Here is a 15000-nt window from a genome sequence, read left to right on the forward strand (position 1 = left end):
CAGAGTCACTACGGTAGTGAGTCATTTAGCAGACTCTCTGATCCAGAGTCACTACGGTAGTGAGTCATTTAACAGACTCTCTGATCCAGAGTCACTACAGTAGTGAGTCACTTAGCAAACTCTCTGATCCAGAGTCACTACAGTAGTGAGTCATTTAGCAGACTCTCTGATCCAGAGACACTACAGTAGTGAGTCATTTAGCAGACTCTCTGATCCAGAGAGACCTACAGTAGCAACTAGGGTTAAGTGCCTTGCTCAAGGGTACATTGACTATACCATAAAGTCTGAGGAACTGTCTGTAGATATCAGAGATAGAATTGTGACGAGGCATATATCTGGGTTGAGCATGAAACTATTCTTAAGAGTGTTGAAAGTTTCCAAGAGCACAGTGGTCTCCATCGTCCATCAGAGTTTAACCAGACTCTGCCTAGAGCTGGTCTCCATCAGAGTCTACCCAGACTGCCTAGAGCTGGTGTCCATCAGAGTCTACCCAGACTGCCTAGAGCTGGTCTCCATTAGAGTCTACCCAGACTCTGCCTAGAGCTGGTCTCCATCATAGTCTACCCAGACTCTGCCTAGAGCTGGTCTCCATCATAGTCTACCCAGACTCTGCCTAGAGATGGTCTCCATCAGAATCTACCCAGACTCTGCCTAGAGCTGGTCTCCATTAGAGTCTACCCAGACTGCCTAGAGCTGGTCTCCATCAGAATTTACCCAGACTCTGCCTAGAGCTGGTGTCCAGCAGAGTCTACCCAGACTGCCTAGAGCTGGTCTCCATTAGAGTCTACCCAGACTCTGCCTAGAGCTGGTCTCCATCATAGTCTACCCAGACTCTGCCTAGAGCTGGTCTCCATCATAGTCTACCCAGACTCTGCCTAGAGATGGTCTCCATCAGAATCTACCCAGACTCTGCCTAGAGCTGGTCTCCATTAGAGTCCACCCAGACTGCCTAGAGCTGGTCTCCATCAGAGTCTACCCAGACTGCCTAGAGCTGGTCTCCATCAGAATCTACCCAGACTCTGCCTAGAGCTGGTCTCCATCAGAATCTACCCAGACTCTGCCTAGAGCTGGTCTCCATCAGAATCTACCCAGACTCTGCCTAGAGCTGGTCTCCATCAGAGTCTACCCAGACTGCCTAGAGCTGGTCTCCATCAGAGTCTACCCAGACTGAGATGGGAGAACCTGTCAGAAGGACAACAGTCTCTACAGCACTTTCTCAATCTGGACTTTATGGGAGTATGGCCATACAGAATCCACTCCTGAAGACGGAAGCCACTCCTGAGAAAAAGTTTTAAAAAAGGTCACATGACAGCTGGAGTTAGCAAAAAGGTCACATGACAGCTGGAGTTAGCAAAAAGGTCACATGACACCTGGAGTTAGCAAGAAAGTCACATGACACCTGGAGCTAGCAAAAAGGTCACATGACACCTGGAGTTAGCAAAAAGGTCACATGACACCTGGAGTTAGCAAGAAAGTCACATGACACCTGGAGCTAGCAAAAAGGTCCCATGACACCTGGAGTTAGCAAAAAGGTCACATGACATCTGGAGTTAGCAAGAAAGTCACATGACACCTGGAGCTAGCAAAATAGTCATAAGGCAAAATATTCTGTAGTCTGATGAGACAAACATGTACCTATTTGGCCTGAACACAAAGACCAACGTCTGGAGAAAACCAGGCACATCACCCGTCTAACACCATCCTACAATGAAGCACGGTGGTGGCAGCATCATGCTATGGGGAGGTTTTCCAGCGGCAGGGACTGGGAGACTGGTAAGGATCGAGGGGACAATGAATGGAGCAAATTACAGGAAAATCCTTACTGAAAACCTGCTTCAGAGTGCAAACAACCTTAGACGAGGGATGAAGATTCACCTTCCAACAGGACAATGAATCCAAGCATACCGCCAAAGCAATGCTGGAATGGCTTCAGAATGAGAATGTGAAACTGCTTGAGTGGCCGAGCCAAAGCCCAGACTTGAATCCCATTGAAAATCTGTGGACATTACTATTCACCGCCGTTTCCCCATCTAACTGAAGAGACGAAGAATGGGAGAAAATCACCAAATCCTGATGTGCAAAGCTGATACAGACATACCCAAGATGACTCAAAGCTGATCCAGACATACCCAAGACGACTCAAAGCTGATACAGACATACCCAAGATGACTCAAAGCTGATCCAGACATACCCAAGACGACTCAAAGCTGATACAGACATACCCAAGATGACTCAAAGCTGATCCAGACATACCCAAGACGACTCAAAGCTGATACAGACATACCCAAGACGACTCAAAGCTGATACAGACATACCCAAGATGACTCAAAGCTGATCCAGACATACCCAAGACGACTCAAAGCTGATCCAGACATACCCAAGACAACTCAAAGCTGATACAGACATACCCAAGACGACTCAAAGCTGATACAGACATACCCAAGATGACTCAAAGCTGATCCAGACATACCCAAGACGACTCAAAGCTGATACAGACATACCCAAGATGACTCAAAGCTGATACAGACATACCCAAGATGACTCAAAGCTGATACAGAGATACCCAAGACGACTCAAAGCTGATACAGACATACCCAAGATGACTCAAAGCTGATACAGACATACCCAAGATGACTCAAAGCTGATACAGAGATACCCAAGACGACTCAAAGCTGATACAGACATACCCAAGATGACTCAAAGCTGATACAGAGATACCCAAGACGACTCAAAGCTGATACAGACATACCCAAGATGACTCAAAGCTGATCCAGACATACCCAAGACGACTCAAAGCTGATACAGACATACCCAAGATGACTCAAAGCTGATACAGACATACCCAAGATGACTCAAAGCTGATCCAGACATACCCAAGACGACTCAAAGCTGATACAGACATACCCAAGATGACTCAAAGCTGATACAGACATACCCAAGATGACTCAAAGCTGATACAGACATACCCAAGATGACTCAAAGCTGATCCAGACATACCCAAGACGACTCAAAGCTGATACAGACATACCCAAGATGACTCAAAGCTGATACAGACATACCCAAGATGACTCAAAGCTGATACAGACATACCCAAGATGACTCAAAGCTGATCCAGACATACCCAAGATGACTCAAAGCTGATCCAGACATACCCAAGATGACTCAAAGCTGATACAGACATACCCAAGGCGACTCAAAGCTGATCCAGACATACCCAAGGCGACTCAAAGCTGATACAGACATACCCAAGACGACTCAACGCTGATCCAGACATACCCAAGACGACTCAAAGCTGATACAAACATACCCAGGACGACTCAAAGCTGAGCCAGACATACCCAAGACGACTCAAAGCTGATCCAGACATACCCAAGACGACTCAAAGCTGATCCAGACATACCCAAGACGACTCAAAGCTGATACAGACATACCCAAGACGACTCAAAGCTGATACAGACATACCCAAGACGACTCAAAGCTGATCCAGACATACCCAAGACGACTCAAAGCTGATACAGACATACCCAAGATGACTCAAAGCTGATAGAGACATACCCAAGACGACTCAAAGCTGAGCCAGACATACCCAAGACGACTCAAAGCTGAGCCAGACATACCCAAGACGACTCAAAGATGTAATTGCCGCCAAAAGGTGCTTCTACAAAGTATTGACATTGTGGGGCATTATGTGATAAATAAAATGTTATTTGATTTTGATAGGACACACACACCACTCCCTCTTTTACCCTCTCAGGGCGCTGGGCAGAGTCTTTCCCTTCTCTGATTGGCTGTAGCAGTTCCCTTGGGGTTCTGGCACCTCCCCTTTCTCCCTCAGCATGGCGACGGCTGCCGTGGCGATGATGCCCACTCCGTCTCTAAGGCGGCTCTCCAAGGGATACTCCATCTCGTTGTAGGACACAGAGATCATCCCCAGGGGATAGATGTCTGGGGTGAAGTCGGGTTCCCTGTGGTCAGACTTGGTACGATCCAGATGTAGCCCGACCCAGTCAGACCCAGAGACCTGGCCTCTTCCAATATATACCTGCAGGGGGATCAGATTGTTTAGAATAATATACCGGAGAAGGAAGATGAAATGAGACATCCCACTCCCTCATTTGTAAGGTTTCAATGGAAATCAATGAACTAAGTAGACCAGAACCAGATGCTATATCACTGGTGTCTAAGAGGCAGCTACTCCATTTGAAGTAGACAATGTAAACGGCCTGGTGTCTAAGAGGCAGCTACTCCATTTGAAGTAGACAATGTAAATGGGCCTCAACTGTTAAATGGTGCTCAACATCTTAAATGGCGAATCCATTAAATGATTTAAATGAAATCAACAATAAATTGAACCGGGATCAACACGGTTAAATGGCGAACCGGGATCAACACGGTTAAATGGTGAACCGGGATCAACACGGTTAAATGGTGAACCGGGATCAACACGGTTAAATGGTGAACCGGGATCAACACGGTTAAATGGTGAACCGGGATCAACACGGTTAAATGGCGAACCGGGATCAACACGGTTAAATGGTGAACCGGGATCAACACGGTTAAATGGTGAACCGGGATCAACACGGTTAAATGGTGAACCCGGGATCCAACAACACGGTTAAATGGTGAACCGGGATCAACACGGTTAAATGGTGAACCGGGATCAACACGGTTAAATGGTGAACCGGGATCAACACGGTTAAATGGTGAACTGGGATCAACACAGTTAAATGGTGAACCAGGATCACAGCCTCTAGTACCTAGCCTCTTCCTAGCAGCAGTACAGCAGTATAACAGCCTCTAGTACCTAGCCTCTTCCTAGCAGCAGTATAACATACTCTAGTACCTAGCCTCTTCCTAGCAGCAGTATAACAGCATCTAGTACCTAGCCTCCTCCTTGGAGCAGTACAGCAGTATAACAGCCTCTCGTACCTAGCCTCTTCCTAGCAGCAGTATAACAGCATCTAGTACCTAGCCTCCTCCTTGGAGCAGTACAGCAGTATAACATCCTCTAGTACCTAGCCTCCTCCTTGGAGCAGTACAGCAGTATAACAGCCTCTAGTACCTAGCCTCCTCCTTGGAGCAGTATAACAGCCTCTAGTACCTAGCCTCCTCCTTGGAGCAGTACAGCAGTATAACAGCCTCTAGTACCTAGCCTCCTCCTTGGAGCAGTACAGCAGTATAACAGCCTCTAGTACCTAGCCTCCTCCTTGGAGCAGTACAGCAGTATAACAGCCTCTAGTACCTAGCCTCCTCCTTGGAGCAGTACAGCAGTATAAGAGCCTCTAGTACCTAGTCTCTTCCTAGCAGCAGTATAACAGCCTCTAGTACCTAGCCTCCTCCTTGGAGCAGTACAGCAGTATAAGAGCCTCTAGTACCTAGTCTCTTCCTAGCAGCAGTATTACAGCCTCTAGTACCTAGGCTCCTCCTTGGAGCAGTACAGCAGTATAACAGCCTCTAGTACCTAGCCTCCTCCTTGGAGCAGTACAGCAGTATAACAGCCTCTAGTACCTAGCCTCCTCCTTGGAGCAGTACAGCAGTATAACAGCCTCTAGTACCTAGCCTCCTCCTAGCAGCAGTATAACAGCCTCTAGTACCTAGCCTCCTCCTTGGAGCAGTACAGCAGTATAACAGCCTCTAGTACCTAGCCTCCTCCTTGGAGCAGTACAGCAGTATAACAGCCTCTAGTACCTACCCTCTTCCTAGCAGCAGTATAACAGCCTCTAGTACCTAGCCTCTTCCTAGCAGCAGTATAACAGCCTCTAGTACCTAGCCTCTTCCTTGGAGCAGTACAGCAGTATAACAGCCTGTAGTACCTATTCTCCTCCTTGGAGCAGTATAACAGCCTCTAGTACCTAGCCTCCTCCTTGGAGCAGTACAGCAGTATAACAGCCTCTAGTACCTAGCCTCCTCCTTGGAGCAGTACAACAGTATAACAGCCTCTAGTACCTAGTCTCTTCCTAGCAGCAGTATTACAGCCTCTAGTACCTATTCTCCTCCTTGGAGCAGTATAACAGCCTCTAGTACCTAGCCTCCTCCTTGGAGCAGTACAGCAGTATAACAGCCTCTAGTACCTAGCCTCCTCCTTGGAGCAGTACAACAGTATAACAGCCTCTAGTACCTAGTCTCTTCCTAGCAGCAGTATTACAGCCTCTAGTACCTAGCCTCCTTGGAGCAGTACAGCAGTATAACAGCCTCTAGTACCTAGCCTCCTCCTTGGAGCAGTACAGCAGTATAACAGCCTCTAGTACCTAGCCTCCTCCTTGGAGCAGTACAGCAGTATAACAGGACTCTGAATCCTCTTCAGCTGGATATGAGCTTTAGAGTTGGCGTCTCCGTCCACAGCATCCAGCGTGACGACGCTCTGAAGGTCCCAACGCACAAAGCTGTGGTCCACCGTCACACGTAGGACATTTATAAACTCCTACACACAGACACAACGGTTACTGTGTGTGTGTGTGTGTGTGTGTGTGTGTGTGTGTGTGTGTGTGTGTGTGTGTGTGTGTGTGTGTGTGTGTGTGTGTGTGTGTGTGTGTGTGTGTGTGTGTGTGTGTGTGTGTGTGTGTGTGTGTGTGTGTGTGTGTGTGTGTGTGTGTGTGTGTGTGTGTGTGTGTGTGTGTGTGTGTGTGTGTGTGTGTGTGTGTGTGTGTGTGTGTGTGTGTGTGTGTAATGTGTGTGTGTGTGTGTGTGTGTGTGTGTGTGTGTGTAATGTGTGTGTGTGTGTGTGTGTGTGTACCTGGTACCCGGGGAACTTAGAGGTGTAGAGAAGATGTGCCAGTCATATTCCTCCATGATGGGGGTGTGTGTGTAATGTGTGTGTGTGTGTGGTACCCGGGAACTTAGAGGTGACTATAGAGAAGATGTGCCAGTCATATTCCTCCATGATGTGTGTGTGTGTGTGTGTGTACCTGTGTAGAGGTGACTATAGAGAAGATGTGTCAGTCATATTCCTCCATGATGGGGGTGTGTGTGTGTGTGTGTGTGTGTACCTGTGGGAACTTAGAGGTGACTATAGAGAAGATGTGTGTCATATTCCTCCATGAGGGGAGGTGTGTACCTGTACCCGGGGAACTTAGAGGTGACTATAGAGAAGATGTGCCAGTCATATTCCTCCATGAGGGGCGTGTGTGTGTACCCGGGGTGTAGATGACTATAGAGAAGTGTGTGTCATATTCCTCCATGTGGGGGTGTGTGTACCTGGTACCCGGGGAACTTAGAGGTGACTATAGAGAAGATGTGCCAGTCATATTCCTCCATGATGGGGGAACTTAGAGGTGACTATAGAGAAGATGTGTAATGTGGGTGTGTGTACCTGGTACCCGGGGAACTTAGAGGTGACTATAGAGAAGATGTGCCAGTCATATTCCTCCATGAGGGGGGGTGTGTACCTGTACCCGGGGAACTTGTGACTATAGAGAAGATGTGTGAGGGGGTGTGTGTGTACCTGGTACCCGGGGAACTTAGAGGTGACTATAGAGAAGATGTGCCAGTCATATTCCTCCATGAGGGGGGTGTGTGTACCTGGTACCCGGGGAACTTAGAGGTGACTATAGAGAAGATGTGCCAGTCATATTCCTCCATGTGTGTACCTGGTACCCGGGGAACTTAGAGGTGACTATAGAGAAGATGTGCCAGTCATATTCCTCCATGAGGGGGTGTGTGTACCTGGTACCCGGGGAACTTAGAGGTGACTATAGAGAAGATGTGCCAGTCATATTCCTCCATGAGGGGGTGTGTGTACCTGGTACCCGGGGAACTTAGAGGTGACTATAGAGAAGATGTGCCAGTCATATTCCTCCATGAGGGGGGTGTGTGTACCTGGTACCCGGGGAACTTAGAGGTGACTATAGAGAAGATGTGCCAGTCATATTCCTCCATGAGGGGGGGTGTGTGTGTACCTGGTACCCGGGGAACTTAGAGGTGACTATAGAGAAGATGTGCCAGTCATATTCCTCCATGAGGGGGTGTGTGTACCTGGTACCCGGGGAACTTAGAGGTGACTATAGAGAAGATGTGCCAGTCATATTCCTCCATGAGGGGGGGTGTGTGTACCTGGTACCCGGGGAACTTAGAGGTGACTATAGAGAAGATGTGCCAGTCATATTCCTCCATGAGGGGGTGTGTGTACCTGGTACCCGGGGAACTTAGAGGTGACTATAGAGAAGATGTGCCAGTCATATTCCTCCATGAGGGGGGTGTGTGTACCTGGTACCCGGGAACTTAGAGGTGACTATAGAGAAGATGTGCCAGTCATATTCCTCCATGAGGGGGGTGTGTGTACCTGGTACCGGGAACTTAGAGGTGACTATAGAAGATGTGCCAGTCATATTCCTCCATGAGGGGGTGTGTGTGTACCTGGTACCCGGGGAATTTAGAGGTGACTATAGAGAAGATGTGCCAGTCATATTCCTCCATGATGTTCATCATCAGTAACGCCTCCTGCATCAGAGACGCTCCAAACTGGAAGAACGTAGACTCCACATCCTGGGGAGGGAGAAGGTATTGTTACCAGGCATGTCACACAAGGGCCTGGTGATTACATATGGAGAGAGGAGGTAGAGAGAGGAGGCAGAGAGAGGAGGTAGAGAGAGGGCCTGGTGATTACATATGGAGAGAGGAGGTAGAGAGAGGAGGTAGAGAGAGGGTCTGGTGATTACATATGGAGAGAGGAGATAGAGAGAGGAGGTAGAGAGAGAAGGTAGAGAGAGGAGGTAGAGAGAGGAGGTAGAGAGAGAAGGTAGAGAGAGGGCCTGGTGATTACATATGGAGAGAGGAGGTAGAGAGAGGAGGTAGAGAGAGGAGGTAGAGAGAGGAGGTAGAGAGAGAAGGTAGAGAGAGGAGGTAGAGAGAGGGCCTGGTGATTACATATGGAGAGAGAATGTAGAGAGAGGAGGTAGAGAGAGGGTCTGGTGATTACATATGGAGAGAGGAGGTAGAGAGAGGAGGTAGAGAGAGGACGTAGAGAGAGGAGGTAGAGAGAGGGCCTGGTGATTACATATGGAGAGAGAAGGTAGAGAGAGGAGGTAGAGAGAGGGTCTGGTGATTACATATGGAGAGAGGAGGTAGAGAGAGGAGGTAGAGAGAGGAGGGAGAGAGAGGGCCTGGTGATTACATATGGAGAGAGGAGGTAGAGAGAGGAGGTAGAGAGAGGAGGTAGAGAGAGGAGGTAGAGAGAGGAGGTAGAGAGGGCCTGGTGATTACATATGGAGAGAGGAGGTAGAGAGAGGAGGTAGAGAGAGGAGGTAGAGAGGGCCTGGTGATTACATATGGAGAGAGAAGGTAGAGAGAGGAGGTAGAGAGGGTCTGGTGATTACATATGGAGAGAGAGGAGGAGGTAGAGAGAGGAGGGAGAGAGAGGGCCTGGTGATTACATATGGAGAGAGGAGGTAGAGAGAGGAGGTAGAGAGAGGAGGTAGAGAGAGGAGGTAGAGAGAGGAGGTAGAGAGGGCCTGGTGATTACATATGGAGAGAGGAGGTAGAGAGAGGAGGTAGAGAGAGGAGGTAGAAAGAGGGCCTGGTGATTACATATGGAGAGGAGGTAGAGAGAGGAGTTAGAGAGAGGAGGTAGAGAGAGGAGGTAGAGAGGGCCTGATGATTACATATGGAGAGAGGAGGTGGAGAGAGGAGGTAGAGAGAGGGCCTGGTGATTACATATGGAGAGAGGAGGTAGAGAGAGGAGGTAGAGAGAGGGCCTGGTGATTACATATGGAGAGAGGAGGTGGAGAGAGGAGGTAGAGAGAGAAGGTAGAGAGAGGAGGTAGAGAGAGGAGGTAGAGAGAGGAGGTAGAGAGAGGGCCTGGTGATTACATATGGAGAGAGGAGGTAGAGAGAGGAGGTAGAGAAAGGAGGTAGAGAGAGGAGGTAGAGATAGGAGGTAGAGAGAGGAGGTAGAGAGAGGGCCTGGTGATTACATATGGAGAGAGGAGGTAGGAGAGGAGGTAGAGAGAGGAGGTAGAGAGAGAGGGAGAGATAGGAGGTAGAGAGAGGAGGTAGAGAGGGCCTGGTGATTACATATGGAGAGAGGAGGTAGAGAGAGGAGGTAGAGAGAGGAGGTAGAGAGGGGAGGTAGAGAGAGGAGGTAGAGAGAGGAGGTAGAGAGGGGAGGTAGAGAGAGGAGGTAGAGAGAGGAGGTAGAGAGAGGACATAGAGAGAGGAGGTAGAGAGAGGAGGTAGAGAGAGGAGGTAGAGAGAGAGGAGAGGTAGAGAGGGCCTGGTGATTACATATGGAGAGGAGGAACAGCAACAGTACTTCACAAGATGAATCTCCCTCATTCTCTCTCCCCTCTCTCTCCACTCTCTCCCTCTCCACCTCTCTCTATCTCCCTCTCCCTCCTCTCTCTCCACTATCTCCCTCTCCCTGCCCCCTCTCTCTCCACTCTCTCCTCTCCACCTCTCTCTATCTCCCTCTCCCTCCCTCCTCTCTCTCCACTCTCTCCCTCTCCACCTCTCTCTGTCTCCCTCTCCCTCCCTCCTCTCTCCACTCTCCCTGCCACTCTCTCTCTCTCCACCTCTTTCTCTCCACATCTCTCTATCTCCCTCTCTGTATCCCCCTCTATACACTCTCACTCTATCTTATCCACTGTCTCTTTTGTCAGGCTGTGTGTTGTAGCATCAGTCAATGTCTCTACTGTAGATGGAACTCTGTGTAGGAGTAGTAACATCAGCACTGTAGTATCAAGGTCTCTACCATCTCTGTCTGTCTGTCTCTCTCCATCTCTCTCTCTCTGTATGTCTCTATCCATATATCTCTCTCTCTGTCTGTCTCTCTCCATCTGTCTGTCTGTCTCTCTCCATCTCTCTCTCTGTCTGTCTCTCTCCATCTCTCTGTCTGTCTCTCTCCATCTCTCTCTCTGTCTGTCTCTCTCCATCTCTATCTCTCTGTCTGTCTCTCTCCATCTCTCTCCATCTCTCTCTCTCTGTCTGTCTCTCTCCATCTCTCTCTCTCTGTCTGTCTCTCTCCATCATCTCTCTGTCTGTCTCTCCATCTCTATCTCTCATCATCTCTCTCTCTGTCTGTCTCTCTCCATCTCTCTCTGTCTGTCTCTCTCCATCTCTCTCTCTGTCTGTCTCTCTCCATCTCTGTCTGTCTGTCTCTCTCCATCACTCTCTCTGTCTGTCTCTCTCCATCTCTCTCTGTCTGTCTCTCTCCATCTCTCTGTCTGTCTCTCTCCATCTCTCTCTGTCTGTCTCTCTCCATCTCTCTCTCGGTCTGTCTCTCTCTATCTCTCTGTCTGTCTCTCTCCATCTCTTCTCTGTCTGTCTCTCTCCATCTCTCTCTCTCTGTCTGTCTCTCTCCATCTCTCTCTCTCTGTCTGTCTCTCTCCATCTCTCTCTCTCTGTCTGTCTCTCTCCATCTCTCTCTCTGTCTGTCTCTCTCCATCTCTCTCTCTGTCTGTCTCTCTCCATCTCTCTCTCTCTGTCTGTCTCTCTCTGTCATCATTTTCTTCAGTCTCTCTCTCCATCTCTCTCTCTCTGTCTGTCTCTCTCCATCTCTCTCTCTGTCTGTCTCTCTCCATCTCCTCTCTCTGTCTGTCTCTCTCTGTCATCATTTTCTCAGCTGTCTCTCTCTCTCCATCTCTCTCTCTCTGTCTGTCTCTCTCCATCATCTCTCTCTGTCTGTCTCTCTCCATCTCTCTCTCTGTCTGTCTCTCTCCATCTCTCTCTCTCTGTCTGTCTCTCTCCATCTCTCTCTCTCTGTCTGTCTCTCTCCATCTCTCTCTCTCTGTATCCCCCATCACATTAGGCTTGTTCCAGCATCCTGTACCTCTGTTCATCTCTCCTCTCGTCTCAATTCATTTCAAGGGACTTTATTGGCATGGAAAACATATGTCAACCAATCCAAAACAAGTGAGGTAGATAATATACAAAAGTAGTCTCTCCATCTCTCTCTATCTCTGTATCCCACATCACATTATGTTCCAGCTTCCTGTCTTTAGGCTGACTAACATGATGCCTCATTTAACAACCTCACTCTGCCGATATATAATTCTTTGCCTAACCAGAGAGAGAGACAAAGGGAGAAAGAGGGCAGAATTATGCTAAAATACCCTCCGTGTACAACGTAAAACACCAAATAATTCATGCAGAGCAAAATTAGGCCGATATCCACGAATTATCAAAATCCGGAAAAGATGTTAAATTCTACGACCACCTAAAAGGAAGTGATTCCCAAACCTTCCATAACAACGCCATCACCTACAGAGAGATGAGCCTGGAGAAGAGTCCCCTAAGCAGGCTGGTCCTAGGGCTCTGTTCACAAACACAAACACACCCCCAGGACAGCAACACAATTAGACCCAACCAAATCATGAGAAAAACAAAAAGATAAGTACTTAACACATTGGAAAGAATTAACAAAAAAACAGAGCAAACTAGAATGCTATTTGGCCCTACACAGAGAGTACACAGCGGCAGAATACCTGACCACTGTGACTGACCCAAAATTAAGGAAAGCTTTGACTATGTACAGACTCAGTGAGCATAGCCTTGCTATTGAGAAAGGCCGCCGTAGGCAGACGTGGCTCTCAAGAGAAGACAGCCTATGTGCTCACTGCCCACAAAATGAGTTGGAAACTGAGCTGCACTTCCTAACCTCCTGCCAAATGTATGACCATATTAGAGAGACATATTTCCACCAGATTACACAGATCCACAAAGAATTCCAAAACAAATCACATTTTGATAAACTCCCATATCTACTGGGTGAAATTCCACAGTGTTACATCACAGCAGCAAGATTTGTGATGCCTCAAGAAAAGGGCAACCAGTGAAGAACAAACACCACTGCAAATACAACCCATATTTATGTTGATTTATTTTCCCTTTTGTACTTTAACTATTTGTGCAAATAACTACTACTATATATAATTACTACTCCTACACACAGTTCCATCTACAGTAGAGACATTGATACTACTGATGTTACTACTCCTATTGATACTACTGATGTTACTACTCCTATTGATACTACTGATGTTACTACTCCTATTGATACTACTGATGTTACTACTCCTATTGATACTACTGATGTTACTACTCCTATTGATACTACTGATGTTACTACTCCTATTGATACTACTGATTGTTACTGATGTTACTCCCATTGATACTACTGATGTTACTACTCCTATTGATACTACTGATGTTACTACTCCTATTGATACTACTGATGTTACTACTCCTATTGATACTACTGATGTTACTACTCCTACACACAGTTCCATCTACAGTAGAGACATTGATACTACTGATGTTACTACTCCTATTGATACTACTGACATTACTACTCCTATTGATACTACTGATGTTACTACTCCTACACACAGTTCCATCTACAGTAGAGACATTGACACTACTGATGTTACTACTCCTACGCACAGTTATAACACTGTACAAAGCCATAATATCACATTTGAAATGTCTCTATTCGGCTGCGGAGAGCGTGATCACACAGTCATCCGGAACAGCTGATGCTCTCATGCATGTTTCAGTGTTACTTGCCTCGAAGCGAGCATAGAAGGTATTTAGCTCGTCTGCTAGGCTCGTGTCACTGGGCAGCTCGCGGCTGTGCTTCCCTTTGTCTGTAATGGTTTCCACATCCAACAAGCGTCAGAGCCGGTGTCGTACGATTAGATCTTAGTCCTGTATTGCCGCTTTGCCTGTTTGATGGTTCATCACAGGGGATAGTGGGATTTCTTAGAAGCTTCCGGGTTAGAGTCCCGCTCCTTGAAATTGGCAGCTCTAGCCTTTCACTCAGTGCGGGTGCTGCCTGTAATCCATGGCTTCTGGCTGGGGTATGTACGTACGGTCACTGTGGGGACGACGTCCTCAATGCACTTATTGATGAAGCCAGTGACTGATGTGTTATACTCCTCAATGCCATCAGAAGAATCCCCGGAACCTATTCCAGTCTGTGCTAAAAAAAACAGTCCTGTAGTTTAGCATCTGCTTCATCTGACCACTTTTGTATTGAGTCACTGGGTCTTCCTGCTTTAATTTGAGCTTGTAAGCAGGAATCAGGAGGATAGACTTATGTTTAGATTTACCAAATGGAGGCTGAGGGAGGGGTTTTGTAGGCGTCTCTGTATGTGGAGTAAAGGTGGTCTAGAGCTTTGTAGGCGTCTCTGTATGTGGAGTAAAGGTGGTCTAGAGCTTTGTAGGCGTCTCTGTATGTGGAGTAAAGGTGGTCTAGAGCTTTGTAGGCGTCTCTGTATGTGGAGTAAAGGTGGTCTAGAGCTTTGTAGGCGTCTCTGTATGTGGAGTAAAGGTGGTCTAGAGCTTTGTAGGCGTCTCTGTATGTGGAGTAAAGGTGGTCTAGAGCTTTGTAGGTGTCTCTGTATGTGGAGTAAAGGTGGTCTAGAGCTTTGTAGGCGTCTCTGTATGTGGAGTAAAGGTGGTCTAGAGCTTTGTAGGCGTCTCTGTATGTGGAGTAAAGGTGGTCTAGAGCTTTGTAGGCGTCTCTGTATGTGGAGTAAAGGTGGTCTAGAGCTTTGTAGGCGTCTCTGTATGTGGAGTAAAGGTGGTCTAGAGCTTTGTAGGCGTCTCTGTATGTGGAGTAAAGGTGGTCTAGAGCTTTGTAGGCGTCTCTGTATGTGGAGTAAAGGTGGTCTAAAATATTTCTCCTCTGGTTGCACATTTGACATGCTGGTAGAAATGAGGTAACACTGATTTAAGTTCCCCTGCATTAAAGTCCCCGGCCACTAGGAGCGCTGCCTCTGGGTGAGTGGTTTCCTGTTTGCTTATGGGGCAGTGAGGTCATCGGTCACTCATTGAGTGAGGTCATCGGTCTGTGTTTGCAGACTGTGTTTGCAGACAGATTTTCCTCCCTGTTCAGATTATTCAGTGAAGCGGATTACCGCCCCCCCCCCGTCTCCCCCATAAACGAGTGTGAAAGTACCAGCTTTTGGCCACTAGATGGCACTGTTCCTGGTACTGCCACACCCGTTTATCCCTCTCCCCCTATAAATGAGTGTGAAAGTACCAGCTTTTGGCCACTAGATGGCA

General features: G+C 47.8%; 1 pseudogene; it reads right to left on the bottom strand.

The window, feature by feature from the left end:
• The window catches only part of LOC124025535, a 60367-nt pseudogene extending 51886 nt beyond the window's left edge, over positions 1-8481 (bottom strand).
• Between the last annotated feature and the right edge of the window lie 6519 nt (positions 8482-15000).

The sequence above is a fragment of the Oncorhynchus gorbuscha genome, unplaced genomic scaffold, assembly GCF_021184085.1.
Source record: "Oncorhynchus gorbuscha isolate QuinsamMale2020 ecotype Even-year unplaced genomic scaffold, OgorEven_v1.0 Un_scaffold_2273, whole genome shotgun sequence".
Lineage (NCBI taxonomy): Eukaryota > Metazoa > Chordata > Actinopteri > Salmoniformes > Salmonidae > Oncorhynchus > Oncorhynchus gorbuscha.